The 21,635-nt window shown below is 42.9% G+C and overlaps 1 long non-coding RNA gene across 1 annotated transcript; it reads right to left on the reverse strand.

The window, feature by feature from the left end:
- Nucleotides 1–5,551: 5,551 nt before the first annotated feature.
- On the reverse strand, nt 5,552–21,231 carry LOC128329197 (uncharacterized). The gene is made up of 3 exons (XR_008309557.1): nt 21,169–21,231; nt 8,159–8,250; nt 5,552–5,667 (listed from the first exon to the last, which is right to left on the reverse strand). It is a non-coding gene; the product is annotated as an uncharacterized LOC128329197 (long non-coding RNA).
- Between the last annotated feature and the right edge of the window lie 404 nt (nt 21,232–21,635).

The following is a 21,635-nucleotide window of genomic DNA, read 5'->3' on the forward strand; positions in this document are numbered from 1 at the left end:
TATATAGCAGGGGGAGAATAACTGGCCCTATCCACCCCCAGCACAGTAATTCCAGTGACTGTTGCTGGTGTCTATCTTGTGTTTCTCTTTAGAATGTGAGCCCTTTGGGGACAGGGTTCCATCTTATTTGTTTGTTATTTCTCTGTGTAAACTGACCTGAGCCATTTTTGGAAGGCCGGTATAGAAATCAAAATAATAATAATGATGATGATGTGTACAGTTCTGGTCACCATAGCTTAAGAAGGACATTGTTGAACTGGAAAAGGTGCAGAAGAGGGCAACCAAAATTATCAGGGGCCTAGAACAGCTTCCTTATGAGGCAAGGCTATAACACCAGGGGCTATTTAGTTTAGAAAAAAAGATGACTGAGGGGAGACATGATTGAGGTTTATAAAATCATGCATGGTGTGTGAGAGAAATTTTTCTCCCTCTCTCATAACACTAGAACCAGGGTTCATCCCATGAAATTGATTGCCAAGAAATTTAGGACCAACAAAAGGAAGTATCTTTTTCATACAACGTATAATCAACCTATGGAATTCTCTGCCACAAGATATGGTGACAGCCAGCAGCCTGGATGGCTTTAAGGGGAGTTTAGGTAAATTCATGGAGAACAGGTCTATCAATGGCTACTAGTCTGAGGGCTTTGGACCACCTCCAGTCTCAGAGGCAAGATGCCTCTAAATAAAAGTTGCAGGGGAGTAACAGCAGGCGAGAGGGCATCCCTCATAGCATGCCTGTGTTCTTCCAAGAGGCACCTGGTGGGCCACTGTGTGAAACAGGATGCTGGACTAGATGGGCCTTGGGTCTGACCCAACAGGGGTTTTCTTACGTTCTTATGATCTCCTCAGCCTTATGTGGGCCTTGTATATCATGCTAGCCAATAATTTATTTCCACAGATGCTGGTTTGGACTTTGGGCATAGGATAGAACCAGAAAGATGTTGCTCTTCTTTAAAAAGTAAACACTATAACCTTTATTTCAACAAGGCAGAATATAAGCTTTTATCTTTCCCCTTAATTGCTGAATAACAGAAATAGTTGCTGAATAATTAGACGTAAATTTATGTGGGGTTCCAGGTGCCTTGCTGGTAGGCTGTCAAGGCTGTGGCTTCAACTAGGAGGATTGTTATAATCCACCTGCCAATTTCCCCCTCTTTTCAGAATTCCTTCCTTACAACTCTCTATCATTAGTTGTCCAACTTAGTTTGCTTTGCTTCTTTTCTTCTTTTCTGACAGCAGGAACCTGGACTGTAGCTTCTTATACTGACACTGTATCAGCAGGGTATCAGGCTCTCACCTCAGAAAGCTCCTACTAATGTTACCTTCAGAATTATTTATTTGCCTTCAACACTCCTCTGGGCTTTCCTCTTGGTAACCTCAGCAGCCTTTTCCCCTTTCAGGATTTCTTCCCTCCTTATTAATTCACCTGCGCTCCCTGTCCATCCTCGGGCAACTGTCCAGATCCTAGCTGAACTCCCACTGTCCATTGCTGTTTCCCTCTCTAGCAGTAATCTGACCAGCCCAGTTAACCCCCCTAGCAACAGTTATTGGGTTAGACTCCATAACAATATAGCAATCATTAGCCAGCATATAACCAAATCTTCAGCTAAAACACACAGATTCTCCACAATTAGCAACAATATTCTTGAAATCAAGAAGCAAACCAGGGAGGAAAAAAGAGTAACCTTATATGTACATGCAGTGGCAGAGCCAGGGGAATGGGGCCCATGAGGCCCCTTGTATGTGATGTCACATGCAAAAGGCGTGGCTATAGCCCTAGAAGGGCGACGCGAGCCCTCTGGGGCTCATGCACCGCCAAGTTTGCTGGCTGGGTGCATGAATTTCCCTTTCTCTTCCTTTGGTGGGCTGGAGGGCTTGTGCAGGCCCTCTGAAGCTCTGGCCACATCCCTTGCAGTGACATCACATGCAAGGGGGCGTGGCCAGTGCCCCAGAAGGGCCGCCTGAACCCTCGGGAGCTCATTCCTAGCCAGTGTTTGCTGGCTGGGTGTATGTTTTATTCATTTTCTCCCTCAAGGAGAACAAACAAAACGTGTACCTAGCTAACAAATACCAGCTGGGAATGGCCCTTCCAGGGCTCTTAGCCACAGAATTAGGTGGCTCCCAAGCAGAGGTGCACCTAGGTAATTTTGGAGCCTGGACCTAAAGGCCTTTGGAGGCCCCACACACCACGGCTGCAAGTAAGCATCCTCCTCCCACACACCATGACACATGCAGTATTTTTAACACGTGGGTTTTTGAGGGCACAACAGCAACTGAACTCACAAGGATATAAGAATATAAAAGAGGTATTTTTCTGCAGATCTGCATGAGCAGAAGCATTTCAGCACACAACACACAACATATTCCCACCCCACACATTTATTTCCCCACTCCTCCCTCTGTCTCTAAAGCACCCAGTGCAGGTCACAATCACACTCAGCTGCCTGGCGCGGCGCAGTGAATACACCACTCAGGACAGTCTAAAAAGGATTTGGGGGGCCCCAGGGGGTGTGGAGGCCCTGGACATTGGCCCTGAAGTCCAGGGATAAGAGCACATTTACTCCCAGGAGCTGAGTTGCTGAGCTTTGAATCTGTCCGCTCTCTTACAGCTCTGACCCTGCTATGATGGTCTTCCATAAAAAGCGGTGACTGATATCCAAACTAAGATTCTGTTTGCCAAAAAAAATTGTTTCCCCACACAAGGGAAGGACTGTTACTACCAATCTCCCCTTTCCTCTGCAGCCCACGGTGCCTTCTGAACATATGTCCCTGAGGGTTGCAAGACCCTCAGGGACACAACAAACCTTGGCCATGGGGCACATTTTGAGGATGGGTCCCCTTTCTGCCTGCCTGCCTCCCCACCACCTCCCACTCCTGCTTGCCACCCACCACCTGCCTGCCTTCACTGCTGCCTGCATTAGCTGGGATGGCTGAGCAACATGGCCTGATGATGTCACTGATCCAGCATCTGCAGAGCCACAGGAAGCTAGTTGGTGGCTGGGAGACAAGCTCACACTGCAACCCCCACCCCTTTGCGAATTGGATGATGAGTGCTAGCATGTGCACCCTGATCACACACCCTGCATCAATATCAGATGCAGGAGGTGTGGCCAGTATTGGCTGGGGAGCTGCTCAGCTCCACTCCCGATTCTCCCCAGTTAGTGCGCTGACTGGCTGGGAGTTTTTTCTTCCATGGGAGCCCTGAGGGAGGGAGCCAGCCTGCTTGTCCCCCCTTGTCTAATGGTGGCTACGCCCCTGGACACCAGCTTGGTAAGGTAGAGCTGCCCCATCTCATTGGGGATGGCCACTGCTGCTTCTCACTGAGAACAAGTGGCTCTTAAAGTGGGGAGGGGGCACCTGTTCTTGCTGAGAAAAAGCATGGCCAGTGAGAGTTGGGGCTCAGCACTCAGTGTGAAGGGAGAGCAGGCAACACTGCTGGTTGGGTGAGAATGAGTGGGGAATGAGTGCCCTTCCAAAACCCACAGAAAACGGGAAAATGGGGTTTTTTTAACCCACAGCCCTGCCATAGCTGTACCCACTGTCACAGTGGTGGCTATGTGCCTATTACATTGCATACCGGTGTCTGTAAAGATGTACATGTTTTTGTGTGAATGACTGTACCTGCATTCATTTAAGTAGTGAACCTCTCTACAGGCCCTCTCAAATGTATGGTACAGATAGGAACCAGGGGCGTCGCAAGGTTGGAGTGGGCCCAGAGACAAGATTTAAAAATGGGGGCCCCCCTCACTGAAGCTCAGCTCATGAAGTGAAGAAATCTTAAATGAGGCTGAATAGTGGTAACAAAAAGCATAGTAAAATTATATATAACACCTATGTGCCACAATAGAACATCATCCTAAATTATTCTTTTAAAGGTTTTGTAAAGTCATTTAATGGTACTAGAGAAAGACATGCTGTTCTCGTAGCTCCAGGTCTTAACACTCACATCAGTTTCGGAGGATGAATACAACTGATGGAAGCCTGGGCGGGAGCGCGGCTGGGGGAGTCAGTCATGGGACTTGCCTCTGGAAGGCCCCCAAGGCAGTGGGCCCCAAGACAACTGTCTCCCCTTGTCCTACTGTAGTTATGCCTCTGATAGGAACCTTGAGAGCCTAAACCAGGGGTGTCAAATTCAATTTGAGCTGAATCTGATGCAAATGCAGCTCCATAGGAACATAGGAAGCTGCCATATACTGAGTCAGGCCATAGGTCCATCTAGCTCAGTATTGTCCACACAGACTGGCAGCAGCTTCTCCAAGGTTGCAGGCGGGAATCTCTCTCAGTCCTATCTTGGTGATGCCAGGGAGGGAACTTGAAACCTTCTGCTCTTCCCAGAGCGGCTCCACCCCCTGAGGGGAATATCTTCCAGTGCTCACACATCAAGTCTCCCATTCATATGCAACCAGGGCTGACCCTGCTTAGCTAAGGGGACAAGTCATGCTTGCTACCAAAGGGGCTCACAAAAATAAATAAATAGGAATAAAGTGATATAAGTCTCTTCTTCCTCCACAGCTGCTCCCCTTGTGCTGCCTTCTGTTGCCTCTTGCTTGCACCACCTTCTGCCTTTCCCTTCCTCCTTCCTTTTTCTCTCACTCACTTCCTTCCTCCCCTCCTTTGCCCTCCATTCACTCATGCTTGCAGAAATGCCTTTTACCAACTTTTGTCTCCCTCTTCCCTCTTTCCGTGCTTCACAAGCTGGAGAGTCTGCCACAAGAATGCGTGAGGAGAATAGCGGCAGTGGCAGTGGGAGGGAGGAAAGACGCAAGCCTCGGCAAAATGGGAGAAATGCTGCAGCTTCTGCGTGTGTGGGGTGTGAGGGAAAGAAATACCAGTGGCAGGAGGAATGGAGGGAGGGAGGAAGCAGCAGCAAGTTGGGAGAAAAGCCGCCACTTCAGCAGCTGTGGGAAGAAATGCGACAGCAGCTCAACTTACTAGGCCCTGCTCAAGGGCCGAAAAATTGAGCTCCGGGACCCTGATCCAGCTCACAGGCCATATGTTTGACACCCCTGCCCTAAACCATGCAAATCATCCACGGCCATGCAGAGGACTTGGTAGCAAACCACTTTCCAACAACATTCCCATGCATGACTGGGAACTAACCATGTAAAGGATTTTCAAGCATTTTCTCTCTGGCTCCCACATGTCCAGCGGCTGTTTGAATAGATCTCAAGGCTTGCTGCGTTTTAAAGTGAACCAGATTTTTAGAGAATGTATCAAATTTTCACCTCTGAGTAAAAGAGACTGAACGGTACATGTTCATGTTTTACCTCACTTTTGACTTTATGTTCACAAAATGGCTGTGTGCGCTCTGAAGCAACATTTTCTGCATGACTTTTGTAAAGGTCATAGACTCCTACCTGCTAATGGACATCATGGTGCCTCAAAAGCTAAGAAAAATGAACTGTACTGTTTTACTTTCTTAATCTCAGTGAGTGACAAGGGAAGAAAAGCAGAAGAAAGGTTACAGATGAAAGAAATCTTTTTGCATTTTTTTTCTCCTCATAGTACAAGCAGGCTATACACTGGCTTCCTTTTCTTACTTGGTCCTTCTGAAATATCCTAGGGCAAATATTTCTTATCCTAGGGACTGGAGGTTTCTAATCTTGTATTCATCCATTTGTATTTAGTGGTATGTTTAGCAGTGCCCATTTCTGACTGATCTTATCTGTAAGAGAAAGAAGCCTTTTTTAACATTGGTTAACTGTCATTTTATTATTATTTCTTGTTTACACAGTCAGACAGGTGTTATTGACTGGTTTGTTTTATCCAGACATCGAGTCCTTCCCAAGGACCTGGGATGCCAGAATTTTATTGTCAATTGTTATAGATATCGTCGCAGAATATAGGCTGTTCCCAGTAAAGCTGCTTTTTGTAATTGGCCGATGGTGATATCTGTGGCCCCTATGGTGTTGAGGTGCTCTTCAAGGTCTTTTGGAATTGCACCCAGGGCGCCAATTACCACTGGGATTATTTTGGTCTTCTTCTGCCACAGCCTTTCAATTTCAATTTGTAGATCTTTGTATGTGGTGATTTTTTCTATTTGCTTGCCTGTCTTTTAGGACCGACTGACTCATGTTCAACTGCTGTTCACATGGAACCCTTCTCCACTTTGGCCTTCAAAGTTCTCGTTTGAATATTTGAATATTAGTAATAATAATAATAATAATAATAATTGTCAGAATATGAAATAATGCATGCAGTGGTTATTTCTCTCTCCTGCTTTCCCCCACCTTGCCATAGGAGGATCTGCTTGCTGGAACTCAATTTACTTTAGAAGTTTATTCATTTATTCAAAAAGAGGAGCCCACGGTGGGCTCACTTTTCTAGGATTGTACATCTGTCTAATGGCTCAGCGGGGAATTGACTTGACTAGCAAGCCAGAGGTTGCTGGTTCGAATCCCTGCTGGCATGTTTCCCAGACTATGGAAAACACCTGTATCGGGCAGCAGCAACATAGGAAGATGCTGGAAGGCATCATCTCACACTGCACAGGAGAAGGCAATGGTAAACCCCTCCTGTATTCTACCAAATAAAACCACAGGGCTCTGTGGGCAGCAGGAGTCGACACCGACTCGACAGCGCAACTTTACTTTACTTACATCTGTCTTGGGCCTTTGTATTTAGGGCCCAGAAGTATCACCTGAGGAGACACCTTAAGTGGCACAGTGGGGAAATGCTTGACTAACAAGCAGAAGGTTGCCGGTTCGAATCCCCGCTGGTACTATATTGGGCAGCAGCGATATAGGAAGATGCTGAAAGGCATCATCCCATACTGTGCAGGAAGAGACAATGGTAAATCCCTCCTGTCACTTGAGGAAGGGCTGTAGCTGAGTGGTAGAGCATATACTTTATGTGCAAAAGGTTCCAGATTTAATCCTTGGTATCTCCAGGTATGAATGGGAAGGACCTAATCTTAAACCCTAGAGAGCTGCTAAACCAATGGTCTGACATAGGATGCAGCAGCTTCACGTCATCTATCTAGCCTGTAAATCCATCAAATTAGGTCATATGTACTCAGTCAGGAATCACCTAACACATTTTAAGTGTCTGTTAAATGCCAAAAGGTTTGGTAAGCAATAAGCAGAAGACAACAGAAACATTTCTTGGTCTTCTGTCAATTGTATTTGTCAGCAGAGCAAACTTTGTCAGCAGAACCACTTAAAAATAAAACAAAATCACTAACAATATTGAAGCTAGATTTTTTTTAATTTGACAAAAGGTTTGAAGGAAATATTTTTAGCATACCTTACTATTGTGTTTGTGATGCTAGCAGCTCAAAATGGATATAGAGTTCATAAATGAATACGAAAAATATTTATATACCACTTTTCAACAGAAATTCCCAAAGCGGTCTATATAGATATAAACAAACAAACAAACAAACAAACAAACAAACAAAATGGCTCCCTGTCCCCAAAGGGCTCACAATCTAAAAAAGAAACATAAGATATACACCAGCTACAGCCACTGGAGGAGTGCTGTGCTGGGGATGGATAGGGCCAGTTGCTCTCCCCCTGCTAAATAAAGATAATCTCCACTTTTAAAAGGTGTCTCTTTGCTCAGTTAGCAGGGGAAAGGCATCTCCTAACTCTTACAGATTGCAGATTGTATTATAGCTAAATTATCTTATCTCAATGATTTGAGATAATTTTTGAAACACAAGCCACTCGCTCTTTCTTGTGTGTTATCTTTTCAGGTTTAGTGGCAATAAGTATATAAATATTATGGAGATGTAATCACCCCCTAGAATAATGTCCAGAGGCCAAACATTTTTTAATAGAAAATAACAACTTCATTTATCTGAAAGAATGTGCAGAATTTTGAGTTTTCCATTGCTTGCAGTATGTGATATTCCAAACATTGCTTAAAATTATGATTACACAATGATCCTGGACCAGAGATGTTTGAGCATAACAAAGCTGCATACCTGCTGCTGTGATTCAAGGTCTTTTGCTTTCCCCCAATGTAACATGATCAGAGCTATCGTCTGATATCTGGTTTGGCGCTGTGAATGTTGCAGGAGCATCATCAACATCCTCAAGACCTGTAAACACTTTTTCATGCCCTGGGTCTGCTCATATTTCCCCTTCAATGAATCCTAGCCAGTATGCCAAAGTACAGATAATCAGTCAAGCTGCAGTCCTATGCGCACTTACCTGATAATTCAGTGGGAATTCCATCCAAGTAAACACGCTTTGTATTGAACAGAATTTAATCAAGCTTCATCCCTCCATACCAGCTATCAAATCTAAGAGGCATGTAATTTCAAAATTAATCTCAATAAAATATACAGTTACTTAGCTGTTATGAAACATTGTTCCAGATGTTAATTGGTCATATAAATAATTGCTTTTCAGTTAGGGAGAGAAAAGACTGTACAGGAGAACCTCCATATTTGCAGACTCAACACCCAGGGTTTTGCATATCCGTGGTCAGGTGATTGGCATCCGACCTTGGCACATGCAGAAAAAACCTGCCCCACAAGGGGTTAATTCCATGTATTTGCAGGTTGGAGGCAGCTGGAAATGACCACCGAGGTAATTTTGGGCTGCCATTTTGTGAAATGGAGCCATTTTGTGGCTCATTTCCTCTATAAACTCTGCAAAAAATCATGAGGAAAAAGCTGAAAAATGGACTGTTTCTGACTTCTGGGGAGCACTGCTGGATCACTGGAGACCCGCAGAGCATGGTAGGGAATCTAACCCCTGCGATCCCATTGCCCCAAAGACCTCGTATTTGCGGTTTCCATATCCATGGTAATTGTGGTGAACGGAACCCCTGCAAATACTGAGGTTCTCCTGTATACCTAAATTCTGTCAGCCTTCAGACTAGCTAGTAAAAATGAAACTTGGCACCTTTATACAGGGCTAGCCTTTGCAGTGGGCAAGCTGAGCAGTCACCCATGAGGTCTACCTGAAGCCTAGCTCACTCGTGAGGCCTAGCTGAGCTTGGTGGGTTGCTATTTGTTGAGTGCACTATTTCTCCTAGGCCAGCCCTGCATCTCTAGTTCCTCCACAAGTAGTAATGGGGTGTGTGAATCCATCACCCCAGGATATTTAATTTCATGTTCTCACAAATTTCAGAACCAAACAATTTCAAACGTCTACTTTTTCAAAACATTGTTTCCACATATTTCAGCATACAGTTGTTCTTTTACAGACTTACTAGGGGCGTAGCCACCATTGGGAGACCGGGTTCAAAGAACCCGGGCTGCCGCCCCTCAGGGGCCACACCTCAGGGCCTTGACACGCCCCCTGCATCTAATGTCGGCCATGAAGTGTGGCCCCGTTCGGGAGTTAAATGGCCAGCGCTGCATTTGCAGCATGGCCAGGAGTGGCTCTCCCTGCCTTAAAGGAGCCACTTAAGGGAGAGCCATTTCTGACAATGATGCAAATGCAGCGCTGGGCCTGATTTAGCTCCCGAAAGGGGCCATGCAGCCTGTTCTTATAGATACCATTTATAAAAAGTAAGTGCATAAGCAGTTATAATTAAACAATACATATATGAGGGGAAATACCCAAAATGACTATATTCATTAAATAATGGAATGAAACAAATAACTTTTGCCTAAGTACAAAATGAGAAAAAGAGTGAAGAAAGTGAAGAAAGCTTGCAAAGAAAACAGCAACGGATGCCATTATCCTTGTGACAAAAAGGCCCCATGAGAGTCACACTCTTCCAACTTCATCCATATTCTTAATAGATCCTTCTCTAAGCTAATTTATTAGGTGATTTGCCCCTGCCTCTGTTGCTTCTGCCTTCCGAATAATTTACAACATCAGCATGTATTTGCCCTTAATGCTGTTATTTCCAAAAATATATTTTAAGAAGATTGACATTAACAGGTTTTAATATATATGCAGCGACGTCTTTCTTTCCTAAAATCTTGCTAGTCCAGCAGTAGTTTGCCTGAAATGCTTCCCTTTGATGGCTTCAACATTGTGCCCAAATGCCTAATGGACATTATCAAAGCAAATTAAGCCACTGATTCCTGTATAGTTTGTGCTGATAGGACAATGTTCTAATTCCTCTGGAGTGTCCCAGAACCTTGTCTAAAATTTTAACATAGCATTGCTGTCATCACTCCTATGTACTTTAGATTGTTCCTGTCACCTAAATACGGCCTATCAGGACACATTATTAGCCAACAATAATGTAAAGTTTCATTGAAGCCTAAACTGAGAATTAATAAGATCATATTGCTTTGGATGGTTTTTAATTTTTAAAATCGTGAGTGTATGTGTGCAGGAGGCTTTCGGTTTCACGATGTGTCAGAGGTTTTCATTGTGCGGGGGGTGGGGTGGGGGGCAATTTTCTGCAATCTTCCCTTCCTCCTGTAGCTGCTTGTTCCTCCTGAAACTATGATCCTAAGGGTTGGGGAACCCTCAGGTAGATAGCTTTGGGAAGCAGGCACAGGCTGCTGTAGTGGGAAGGGGAGACTGCTGAAAATTGTGCCTATGCAATGGAAAACCCTGGTGCATGAACACAGAGTTAGTCTAGATCAGGCTTGTACAACATAAGTCCTGGGGGCCAGATCTGGGCCACAGGGTCTTTTTTGCTGGCTCGCAGGTAGGAATATCCTGCAGTAACAGCATCCTAGAAAGGCAGACAGTCAATAATAACTGCTTTCATTAATATATATAATAATTAATTGCAATGTATTATTGCACTGAAAATTGACTTGGGCCTTCGATTACCATGCCATGGTTGATTCCAGCCCAGCAGGGCATTTGAGTTGTGCAGCTCTGGTCCAGATGCTGAGCAGTGAAAACCAATAGTGACTACCTAAATGAGGAGACTCCTTGTAAATGTGCAAGTACACTTGAAATGTGTTACATTTTGCTCTCCTGCTGTTGTAATTCACACCACCTCCACTTGACCTTGAGCAATTGTTGAAGTATGGACGTAAAACTGCTTGATTTTTCTAGTTTAGTTACGTTGAAGGTAAAACGGATGCTCCTGTGTTTATATGAGAGCAGGATTAATGTACTCAGAAGACTTTTACAGCTTGTCTGGGTATAGAACAATCAGCCACAAGGCTGCTGTCATCTGGAGAACACATTAAAGCTGCTCTAACAAGCAGCCTAATCCAGGCCAGGGCAGCCCAGCCTCGTTAGGCTGCTCGTGTGCAGCATCAGGATCGAGGTGGATCCTGGTGCTGCCGTGGCACCTAACCCACCTTTTAAACCTGGCCTTTAGCCAGGGTTAAGGGCTCGATCATGCCCTTATCCTGGTGGCTGGGATTGTGTGTTTGCTCGGGCTGCTTGCCGCCTGAGCAGACACAGAGACATGTGCCTAGAGTGCCTGATGGGGGAATCCCCCAACGCACTACGCTCATCACATGGTGCATTGTGGGATTCCCAGAGGCCAGAATGCATTGTCCTGGCCTCTGGAAAGCTGCATGGCTCCCAGGATGTGTGCACAGCTGAGGCAGGAGGAATGGCAAGGAGATCTTCTGAGGGGAGGGTAATTTCAGCACAGACTCCCCTGCCCCGCCCCAAAATAACTTGACTTTTTTTTTTTACTTGGTGACAAGTGAATGAAATCTATTTCGGCTGCATTCTCACAGTCACAAACATCCTGGTTAAAAGGTTAATCAGGATCAGCGAACCCCACAGATCTGATTGTGAGAATGTATAATTTCAGCTCAGTCTTGGTCAAACTGCTTTGGTTAATCAGCATTAACTAGTTATCTGTCCTGGTTAAGTGTTGATTAACCAGAACATTATTTCAGCATTGATCCAGTAATGTAGCATTTAAACATTTAACGTAATAATTTAACCAGGATTGCCCTGACATTCTGTGTTCTCACAATCAGCTCCACAGGGCTTGACTAGCAATAGCAATAGCACTTACATTTATATACCGCTTTATAGCCGGAGCTCTCTAAGCGGTTTACAATGATTTAGCATATTGCCCCCAACATTCTAGGTACATTCTGGGACTAAATTTTTATCCAGGATCATTGTGATTGTGAGAACACAGCCTTAGTAATTTACCCCGTTAGGCTGCTACGTGAAATAGCTCTTGATGCATGAAGTGGTTCTTGTTTGTTATACTGATAATGACAATATAGACAGATATACTTGAAGAGGAATTAAACATCTCTGACAAAGAGGCAGTGCACACAAGCAACCCTACCCAGGTTAGGGCAGCCCAACCTGAGTAGGGCTGCTCGTCTGCCGCACCGAGATTGAAGCCAATCTCCGGCTAGAATAATATATGCACAGAAATGGAAGAGTAATGAACTGCCTTTGAAAGAAGATTGGCTGATAAAATTTTTGGAATATGTGGAGATGGCAAAACTTACAACATTGATGAGAGACCAAAACTTAGAATGTTTCAAAGAAGATTGGAAACCATTTTTGTTGTATTTAAAGAACTATTTTCCTACCATGGACTTTACAGCAGGGTTTGAAATTTAGTAAAAATTGCAGATTGGGTAGACTAACTATGTTTGTAAGGGTTTAAATTTATGTTTTGAATTATTATTATAGCAAGGGTAAATTTTATTGCTGATTATTCATGAAGAGGTGTGTGCTGGAAGTCCACTTTTGTTTATTTGTTAATGATAATATTACTATTGTTAAAATCAATAAAAATTGAATTTGGGGGGAAAAAGAGATTGAAGCCAATCTCAGCAATCCCTCCCCCAGTAGCCCGGGTTTTTGATCTCGATTTTTCCCTGTGTTAAATGGCATGAGCACAGCCTTTATCCCAGTTCTGGGTTCATGTGTATGCTTGGGCTACATGCAGCTTGAATATGCACAGAGCCAGGCGGCAAGAGTGCCTGGCTGAGGGAGGATCCCCAAATGCACTGTGCTCCTGGCACGGTGCATTGTGGGATGCCGGAGGACTTCCTCCTCCAGCTCCCTGCTCAGTGTGGCTTGAGTGCTGCATGAGCAGCAGAGCCTGTAAGCGAAAACTGATTAGGCAAGAGCCTGATTCCCCACCAGCCCTTCACCCCACCAGCAGTATTGGTCATGTGAACAACCTTAAAGACTTATAACTTGCCATAATTTTTTAAAAAACATTTATCTCTCACTTTTCCTCTGAGGAGTGCAGAGCAGTATACATGGTTATTTTTATCCTGTGAGGTAGGTAAGGCTGAGAGATAATTGACTGGCCCAGAGTCACCCATTGAGTTTCATGGTTGAATTGGGATTTGAACTTGGGTCTTCTCGGTCCTAGTCCAACACTCTAACCACTACGCTATGCATACCCTTGTTACCTTATGCATTCTTTAAATTTTATTAGTTCTGATGCACTTCTTTATAAAAAAATCCAACGGGTTTCAGTTCTATCAGCAATATCTCTCAGGCATAATGGGGCTTGAACCCAGAGCTCTGAAGACCAAGCAATGACTTCTTAAATCACCAGGGATGCGGGTTGCAGGAAGGAAGTGCTAGCAATTCTAGTTGGGATTAGTACAAGTTGGAATCTTCCTGACCAAGTAAATCAGGTGACACCAGAAGGCCAATTAGGGGCCAGTGTTTGATGTGTGGCCCACTTCTGATTGCCTTCCCTCAGTCTGAGTAACTTCTTGCTGGGGAAGTGACCACAGCCTCTTTCCAAACTACCAGACTATCTGCCACCTGCCTTCCTGTTCATCCAAGGTCCTTGCAGGTCTTTGGGTGTGAGAATTTGACAATATCAGGTGATTCACAACTTTATCTGCCTAATATTATCTCTGGATATAAGTTGCATTGTAGGAGGTTTTGCTCCATATGAAAGTCCATGTCAGAAGTGAATAGGAATTAAAATAGAGTGCCTGATATCTGTTGACAACGGATGGGATCGAAGAATCAGCATGCCAAGTTTTACTTTTCACTTTTTTTTTTTGAAAGGCCTATTGGCCATGAAACATCTGTTGTTTTGAGCAAACCCATTTTAAGTAAAAGTTGGCATTTACAATCTGGCTATTTAAAGGGGAACAGAAATGCTGCATTTGTTTGGGATGTCCTCATCGAACTTTGAAACTCTGCTGTTTTTCTTCATTAAAATACTTTCATCTCCACAGATGCATCTCTCTGGAGCTGACATAATGAATGAATCCACACCAAAGCCTGTACTTCTGATTCTGGCAAACAGTGCTGGTCGTATATCACACTTATTCCCTGCTGTAGCTTGAAATGGTAAATGGCAGGCTTCTTAAGGATTTTCCCCATGGTTCAGCTAGCAGGAGACTCCTTGATTATATAGTAATCTTATCTGACCAGATGGTGATGAATCCTAGTATCTACACTGAATGGATGTTTTCATATATCTCCTGCTAGGTTTCCTCATTTCAAAGAGGAGCAGTTCTGCTTTAGGCCTATCAGAGTTGAAATCTTTGTTACTTTTGGGAATACAGAAGTTGCTTATTTCCCAATATGGCTAGCAACTTTAGCAAGGTGAAGTTTCCCCAAGTGCATGGAAGAATTGCTTACATTCACCTTTTTAATATGTGTAATTGCTCAAGAAAGGCACCAAGACTTAAAACTGCTTGTTATGATAGGTGTGGAATACAAACAGGTATTCTCGAAGCCACACGCATTATGTAAATGTATGTGAAAATGCATTACTTCATTATGTTGACTTTGGGGTTTAATTTATATATACAGGTTAAAAGCTGCTGTTGGATGTGATGAAGCATATCCTGGAAGATGTGTTGAAAAGCGGTATATAAATAATAGTACTATTAGTACTGTTGATTATCTGGGTTTAAAGATTAGAGTGTTGGACTAGGATTAGGGAGACCCAGATTCAAATCCCCATCCAGCCATGAAACTTACTGGGTGACTTTGGGCCAGTCACTTCTCTCTCTGCCTAACCTACTTCATAGGGTTGTTGTGAGGATAAACAAAACCATAACCTTTCTGGGCTCTTTGGAGGAAGGGTGGGATGTAAATGTAAAAATAAATAAATAAATAAGTTTCAGTTAAGTGCAGTCAGCTTCTGTCCTTGACTTCTAATGGTTGAATATGGTCCTAAAAGATTCAAATATGGGTCAGTTTAGATGATACTCTTCTAGCCCACATTCAAGATGGGCACACGTCTTCTCCCTCCAGCATGCTGCTTCACTGTTGCTTAATCACATGGGTAGGAACATAGGAGGCTGCCATATACTGAGTCAGACTATTGGTCTATCTAGCTTAGTATTGTCTTCACAGACTAGCAGCAGCTTCTCCAAGGTTGCAGGCAGGAATCTCTCTCAGTCCTATCTTGGAGATGCCAGGGAGGGAACTTCTGCTCTTCCCAGAGTGGCTCCATCCCCTAAGAGGAATATCTGACAGTGCTCACACATGTTGTCTCCCATCCATATGCAATCAGGGCAGACCCTGCTTAGCTAAGGAGACAAGTCATGCTTGGTATCACAAAACCAGCTCTCCTCTCCAAGAGCAGGGTAGAGCAGTTTGATGCAGACAAACTCCCTTTAATGTGTGGATGAAGAACTATTTTTAAATTGTATTTTATCTGCAGTCTGAGGGATTATGTGTCCCCACCTCGCCCCAATTGAGCAGCGATGAGATCTGCCAGATGGGGCAAAGTCATGTGTGCCCACGTTCCTTTTCAACATTTGTCCAGGCTGCTGGACATATAGTCTGAACTGACCATGGTAATACTGAACCTTACTTGAGTAAACAGTGGCTGGCAAATACTTCTGTGGAAAGCTCAGTTGAACAACAAACAATTGTACAACAAGAAAAATGAATAGATGCAAAATGAAGAAAGGACACCAAAAATAGAAGACTGTTGGGAAGTTTTCAGGTCATTTTGCATTATGCCAGCAACGGATGTCAACAGCAGACATATTTTATGTTCTCTCTTGATACTGGAAACCTCAGTCCTCAACAGCAATTTCTCACAATCAAAAATGTTGGCAGAAGACCGTGTCTCATTGTGCTAGCCATGAACAAGAGAATGAGCTGGACCGTGGAAAGAAGATTGGGACAACTATCTTTTTTGCTTGATATGATGAAACAAGTCATCATATTTTGCTGACTTTTGGAATAATGAAAGAGTTTTGGTTTGTGTTCTATCAAAGGACTGGAGATGGATCTGGTCATGTGGTCAGTCCCATTTAATGTCAACGGAACCAAAAAAGTATTATAACAATTCCAGTGGTGCTTAACACCATACAGATTGAAACAAATGTGTAATTTAACAAAAAGTGATTGCTGACGAAGTCCATCCAGATTTTTAACATTTCTGTATGTGTTCTTCTGCATAGGATTACTGTGAAAAATGATTGATACAAAACATGCTGTGCTATGTTATCTGTAGAGGGTTGTTGATAACAATGATATTGAGTTAATCATTGGTTTATTAAGAGCAACAAAAGCATCTGTCATTTCTTATTGAGAAATACTGAGTTTCCATCCACAGTTTCAAACTGGACAACTGCACTAATGTTGAAATTATTATTTAAGATAATAAATCTTAAATCTTTTGTTATCAAGAGTATATTGAGGAGTGTCTGTTCATAGTTTACTGAAATAATACATTCCAGGATAATGCTCATCCTCACATACTTTCCCCTAAGATATCATATCTCTGCTCATCTTTTATTTAATAAACATTATTTAATGTAAAAAATTCTGACGTCAAGTGGGTTCTTTCTCTGTCACAGAAAGAAAATAATCTTCTATAATGCTTCCTAAAATGAATAATTTGTGTTGCTGCCGCTAGTGTTTTGTGTTTTGTGTTTTATTCAGATCCTTTTTACCTTCAAGATGTTGCTGGCCTTTTGCAAACTTTTCATTAGGATCCTTTGGTGATGAGTTTCAGTGTGTTGTGATATTTCTTTAGAGCTCTGGGTGGGATTTTCAAATGTTAAGTTTGTTTCCTGTGGGGTTTTGATTTCTTCTCTCCCCCTCTCCCCCACCCTGTTATTGAACTTGAATATTTTACTTGGATTGCAGCTCCACAGTACATTATTCAGATGTCAGGCGGTTGCAAAAAGTATTCGAACAAAAGAATGGCAAATCCATTCCCATATGATCATTACCAAGGCGGCAACATATTTGTAACAATTAGATTTGGTGATCACTGTGAAATAAAATGTTAATAGCACTTTCATCTTTCTACAGTCCATGGATTGACCAGTTACACAGATCATTAGGAATCTTAATTAGTAGGTGTGCAATGGAGTATGAAGTTAGCATACAAGAACAGATGGGAAATTTGGACTTAAAACGATAAAAATAATATCTTGCAATCATCTAATCAACTAAAAATGCCCAGCTTCTCTAATGATGCCCACTATAAAATGGACTTAGATTAGCTTTATGCTCTTCATTGATAGATTGCTCATAGTTTTGGAGGGCTCCCTCCCTCCCTAAAAACATTTTCTTTATAAATACTTTTAAAATAGAGGGTTCCATAATGTTGGATTTGGATACAAAATTGGCATAAGAACATAGGAAGCTGCTTTATACTGAGTCAGATAATTAGCCCATCTATATCAGAATTGCCTACACTGACTGGCAGCAACTCACAAAGGTTTTAGGCAGGAGTCTTTCCCAGCCCTGCCTGGAGGAGATGCCAGGGATTTAACCTGGAACCTTCCATATGAAAGCAGGTGTGTTACCACTGAGCTACAGCCCCATCCCTTACGGGGAATATCTTACAGCAGACAGTGCTCATATGTAGTCACTCGTCCAAATGCAAACCGAGGTGAATCCTGCTTCGTAAAGGGGACAATTCATGCTTGCTACCTCAAGACTAGCTCGCCATCCAAATAATGGAGAGGGCTGACTTAAAAGGTTGTTTAAGAAGACCTGACTTAAAATCAGGAATTGTCCCTACAGTTTCATACATCAGCCTGAGGAGAACTAATCTTCCCTCTGAGAGGAACGGAGGCCTCCTCCTCAACCATTTTCCTGAGCTCCCTTCATCAGCCAGAGGAGGATCAACTACCCTCTGGCTCATTCCCCCTGATAACTAAATAAAAATAAAATAAAATAAGATTATGAGTCCCTTCAGGTCAGAATTATTATTATTTTTTAAGAGCAGCTTTAAGCTGCTCTGATATAAATAAATCCAACAAACACCTTGCTATAGTTTTCGTCTGCTTCTTTAGCTTCCATATGCACATTTTTCTTAGGCAGTAACCAAGTGTCATAAAGCCAAATAAGCCATATGTGATGTCAGGGGCATAGCAAGGTTGGAGTGGGTCCAGAGACAAGATTTTAAAATGGCCCCCCTCACTGAAGCTCAGATCATGAAGTAAAGAAATCTTAAATGAGGCTGAATAGTGGTAACCAAAAGCATTGTTATATATAACTATGCCAGGCTGGTCTCTGGGTCATCTTGGAGAGACCATATTACTCCCATATTGAAGGAGTTACACCGGCTGCCGATATGTTTCTGGGCAAAATACAAGGTGTTAGTTATAACCTATAAAGCCCTAAACAGCTTGGGCCCTGGGTATTTAAGAGAACATCTTCTTCGTTATGAACTCCACCGCCCATTTAGATCATCAGGAGAGGTCCGTCTGCATTTGCCACCAGCTCGTCTGGTGGCTACTCACCGGCTTGTTTGGTGGCTACTCAGGGACGGGCCTTCTCCGTTGCTGCCCTGAGGCTTTGGAATGCGCTCCCTAGTGAAATAAGACCCTCCCCATCTCTGACAACTTTTAAAAAGTCTTTAAAGACGCATCTGTTCACCCAGGCTTTTAACTGATATTGTTTTGATTGTTTTAATGTTTTTAGAATATTGTTTTAAAATTTTAAATTGTGTTTTAGATTTCTTGCTTTTAAATTTTTGGTTTTGTTTTTAATTAATGTTTTACTTTTTAATCTTGTTGTAAACCTCCCAGAGACATAGGTTTTGGGCGGTATATATATATATATATATATATATATATATATATATATTTGTGTGTGTATGTGTATGTATGTGTGTGTGTATATATCTATATCTATATCTCTATATCTATATCTATCTATATGCCACAATAGAACATCATCCTAAATTATTTTTTTAAAGGTTTTGTAAATTGTGAACAATGCAAGTCATTTAATGGTACTAGAGAAAGACATGCTGTCCTGGTAGCTCCAGGTCTTAACACTCACAACTGAATGAATACAACTGAAGGAACCCTGGGCGTGTGCGTGCCTGGGAGAGTCAGTCATGTGACTTGCCTCTGGGGGGGCCCTCAAGGCAGTGGGCCCCCAGATAACTGTCTCCCCTTGCCCTATTATAGTTATGCCCCTGTGTGATGTTAATAGAGTTTGTCATGGGGAACATGCCCCACTATTTACAATAGCAGCAGGGTGAATTCTACATAGCCCTGCCTGAGGAACCAGAGGGCAGAGCCAGAAGTCAGATGTCTGACAGGAGGTCCATGCACTTCAGCCTTAGCACAATTCTTGCTGATCTGGGATAGAATAATTCCTAGCATTGGTATCATGCTTTCAAGCATTCAGAGAACTTCATGGGTATAATCCTGGGGTTTTGTTTAGTCGTTACCACAGCCCTGTAAGGGAGTATTATTATTTTCATATTGAAGTAGAGGTGGGCGGAGAGCAACCTGCCTAAGGCCACCTAATAAGTTCATGGTAAAAGTGAGATGTGACTCCAGAGTCATTGCCCAGTCTTTTACCCATTATCTGTGGCCAGCTTGCTAAGGTTTGCTGGTCACCATGTGGTATAATGATGGAGACATCATATGGAGACAAAGTGGATGTGTGTGGTGCTGGTGTTGAGTCAGCAGCAGCCAGAGAGCGGCAGGCAGGTGAGAGAGGCAGTGGCTACTGAAATAGCCACATGATTATGGTGAGTAACCAGGGGTGATGTTAGGGGTTGACCCATAGGACACGGGCATCCAGTGAATTGCTCAAAGCCCCAGTTCTCATCAGCCACCTCCCTCCCTCCTCCATGACCTCTTTCAGAAAGGAAGTGCAGCAGTGGAGGTACCTACACAGAGCAAGGGAGAGAGCTCCTAGCCTCACCTAGCTCTCTGCTGCTTCCACCTACATAGGTGCTGTATTAAGAGACTCACAACAAGTTATTCTAGTAAGAAGTAATCTGCCTACTTTCCTTTCACTATCCCTACAGCTGGACTAAATTTGGTTCAAATCAAGGTCCACAAGTTAGACCACTTGCACCTCAAATGTTCACGTGTCCACCATCTTGGATCGGGAGGATGACATCATTACACACTCCACCATTGAGTTGTCTCTGTGTGCCACTCACTACGGCTGTACCAAATTTGGTTCAAATTGGTTAGACAGTCCACAGGTTAGTGCACCTGGGCCTCCATAGTTCACACTTCTGGAAGCATGCTACTGGAGCATTTGCATAGGGCCTGTGTACAAATTCTAGCATGTCTAATCCCAAACAATGTGATTGTTAACTTATGTCAAATCTGAGAAACCAGCACTTGGTTCAGGCCTTTGTATACACAGGTCCTTCGTAATGTGACATCTAGTGAATGGCTGAGTGGCAGAGGTGCTCTGAATGAGTGAGATAGCTGGTTGCAACCTCTTCCCTCGACCGTGTCTAGCCTTCACATACTAAGAGTCTTCTTTCAGCTGATCATTGTGACTTATTGAAGCTTCATGGCTGAGTAGAGAGTTGAACAAAGATTATTATTATTATTATTATTATTAATTTTATTTATTTATTTATTTGATTTGTATACCGCCCTTCCAAAATGGCTCAGGGCAGTTAGAGATGCCCCCTGAGTCCAAGACCATTATTTTACCATTATATCCCAATAATGCTCAAGGAGACTGATTATGAACATTCTGGCAGGAACAATGTAAGCAGGAAGAACAAGTTTCCTTGAGAATTCTGTTTCTTCTAGACCACTTTTTATTATTCTGTCTTTGAGACATCAGTTGATGCTCTTTGATAATACCATCTCCCAATTTTCTTGTTGCATCCCTATTCTTCTTGCTCTGAAATCGACTAACAAGTAATAAAGACAGTGCTCTTTATATTTAGATCTCAAACGAAGTTGACAGCAGAAGCTTTTCAGATCCTGGCTATTGATTTCAACCAATACAGAAATGGTTTTCAATATCTGGCCAAGGTTTCTTTCCCTCTCCTCCACACGAAAGGTCAAATTACTCTACAGGAGTACAACATCAGATGAATTTTAGATTATGCTGTCTTGAGGTGTTATGCAATATTAATTTAAAGCTGCCCATCAAGGTTTAGCACACTGACCGCCTACCTGGCTTGGTTTACTTTCTTCCTGAAAGACCAGCAGCTCACAGATATGACATTTTCTTTCTTCTAACAATGCATCATATATTCTGCAATAGTGAAGATATTGCTGCTGCATACATATTTTCATACTAAATTCTGGCCCAATTACTATGTCAAGTTATTGCTCTCTTCTAATATATTCAGACACTAATGTTAACATATAACCTTACTGCTTTTACTTTACCTTTCTCTTTCATATTACATGCATACACTCAAGCATGCACACACATACACCACTCCTCCTTTTCTCTCTTTGCATCTCTGCAATTTCATTAGCAGCAATATAAGAATGTTCGTTGCAACTGATTTCTCACTAGTACAAACTGAAGGTGGATAAAAATCCAAAGGCAATTTGGAGCATCTTGCCTCTTCCTAGCAATGCTGCAGTCTATAGAATGACGTGGGTACAGTATTCTAGTGCAGGGACTTAGA

This window comes from Hemicordylus capensis, chromosome 6 (genome assembly GCF_027244095.1).
Source record: "Hemicordylus capensis ecotype Gifberg chromosome 6, rHemCap1.1.pri, whole genome shotgun sequence".
Classification (NCBI taxonomy): domain Eukaryota; kingdom Metazoa; phylum Chordata; class Lepidosauria; order Squamata; family Cordylidae; genus Hemicordylus; species Hemicordylus capensis.